The sequence below is a fragment of the Vombatus ursinus genome, unplaced genomic scaffold, assembly GCF_900497805.2.
Source record: "Vombatus ursinus unplaced genomic scaffold, bare-nosed wombat genome assembly UNPS02014778.1, whole genome shotgun sequence".
NCBI classification, from domain to species: domain Eukaryota; kingdom Metazoa; phylum Chordata; class Mammalia; order Diprotodontia; family Vombatidae; genus Vombatus; species Vombatus ursinus.
Genome location: NW_020954556.1, coordinates 17,503,483 through 17,506,100, shown reverse-complemented (window position 1 = coordinate 17,506,100; position 2,618 = coordinate 17,503,483).

The following is a 2,618-nucleotide window of genomic DNA, read 5'->3' as shown; positions in this document are numbered from 1 at the left end:
AAGTTTGAATAAATGGGTGCAACTGACAGTCCTATATGATCTAAATTTGAATGAATATTGTGTATGAGAATACATATATGCTAAAAAAAAAAGTTTGGTTAATTTGGAGGATTAAAATTCAAAATCCAAATAGTTAACTCAGACAACATATGGAGAGATCATGAAAAGCTGAGGAGTTGAGAAAGAAATTATGGTAAGACAAATTTCTTTAATAATGAAATAATTTATTATCTTTTTCTTATTATTTTTAACAGTTGAACAATACAGAAGTTTACATATACACAGCAAGGTTCTCTAAAACATGTAGTTTCTAAAAATGCATGTGCTCACTGTAGTAAAAGCACCATTCTCTATGGTCGTGACCCAGGATTTACATTGGCGCGGTATTTACATTAGGAACTGAACATCTGGAAACAGAATTTCACTCTCCCATCTGCTGCTCCCCCTATTTAGGATGTATTTACCCTTCAGAAGACATCCCCACCCCCAAATTGATGATTTTAAAGAGCAATATTACAAAGAGCACCAATTCTAGGAATAAGGGATAAAGGCAAGTGTGGTTCTTAGGCAAAATTTAAAAGAACTGCCAACAAAAAAAAAAGAAAACTTGAAGATAAATTAAATCTAGATAAATCTACAGATTGGCCACTTTACTGACTCTGATTTTTATGATTTTGCTAGAAGACAAGATACTCAATTTTTTTCAGTCATGCAACAGCTGTTTTGAAAGTCTGGATCTAGCAGTGCCAGTCAATTAATTATTTTCTCATAAGTCTATGGCACAAGAAATTCATTCATCTCATAAATACGGAGAGTAAAAAACAAAAAACAAAAAACCAACCATGATAAATCACACATCACTTCCCATTCAGGTAGCAGAAAGAAAGAAAGAGAAAATATCTTATAGTACTGAGAATTATCTAGAATGAGGCATCCCTTTTATCTGGGGCCCATTTAGGTTCTCTCCTCCCAGAAAGTACTTTAAATAGGAGTAGCCAGCTATCTATCCACAACTGTTGGTGCACAGATTTACCATGCAAGTAATAGCCATTTTTCCCACATGTTGACATGCCTGCCTTTTCCCACTAGATATTCAATTCCAAAGGGAGGGAGGTGAGTAGGATGTCAGAGAAGCCAAGAGGAAATAAGGGAGAAGGCAACTAGAGATCATCTATAGCATGGTTAAAAAAAAAAAGAAAAGAAAGAAAGAGAGGGAGGGAGAGAGAGAGAGAGAGAGAGAGAGAGAGGAAACCTTCCTAATATAGCACAGTGGCAAAACTCAAAATTAATACACAGGTACGGGCAGAAAGAGGAAACCTTACCAACTCCGTCATCCAGTCCTAAATATTGTTAGATTGTTACTGCTTTCATTGGTTGATGTGGAGTGAGTACTACCCTCCTCTCAAATACACAGTGTATTCTTGGCCACATCTCAGGGGGTCAGGGCAGAGGCAGTGGAATGCAAGTCAGAAGTTTTGTTTCATTTCATTCAAAAACAAAAACAAAAAACCCGAGGTGGAGGATGAGGGGAAGTGCCAGGGAGTCCCCCCAACCAAAGTGCTAAAGTGGTTGGCCAATTGCAGAACAAGACCCTACATAATGCCCAACACTGAAATACAGTATTGAAATCATTTCTGCCTGTTTAAGGACAGGCAGAAGAGTTCCCTGGTCTGCTCAAAGTGCTGTGCTCTTTGAATTGGTATCAAATTAGCATTAACCTTGTGACTCAAGAAATTCACATGGCATGGCTATCAGCACCTTGAAGAATTCAAGAGCTCTGCTTACCAGAAGAAAGCCTGAAATAAATACACAATGGGTGCTCAGCACTCAATACAAAGCCCCAAATAATAAAGACAATACTTTTTGGGATATTAAAATAGAACAGCGACATGCTACATATACATATGTTACTGTAAGAATTTCATTAAGCTTATTACCTAAGTGCAAGAGTTTGGTTTGTTTGTTCCAAATAAGGACCAGAAGCCTCAATTTCACCATTTGCATTGCAATGGTGAAACCCAAGAATGCAGTGATTGGGTGCTAGTTTAAATCAACTTTCACACAAAAATATGCATGTACCTATGTGTACATACATATCTATCCATAGATACAACTGTCAAAGTCTTAAAGGCTGGGGGTTTACATGTTTGGCCCCTCCCCTCCCCCACCTCAACTACCCCATCTAAAAAGGTTTTCTTTTTAATAAAAACAAAAAAAACAAACAAACAAAACCCCTGATGCAGCTCTTTAACAATAATGCTGGTGGATCAGTGAATTGGAGAGAAAAGGCTGGCAAATCAGTGCTACTATTTCAGCAACGTGGGGGGAATTAGCTGCCTTGGCATGAGTTGGTTTACAACCAAGAGGATCACAGAGAAGAAACTCCCAGGGTTGGTCCCAATAATTAAGGAATTGGTTACCCTGGAGCCCAGCTTGGCAAGCTAACTTTATCTGCTTAGAACTTTTGAAAGCCATGTCTAACCCTGGTGTCAGTTTGACATAAGTGCATTAATATATGTGTATAAATATATATACACATATGTGTATACACACATATATTTATATACTAACTTCCACATTTCTACGCAATCAAATTGAAAAGGACCAGACAAACAGTG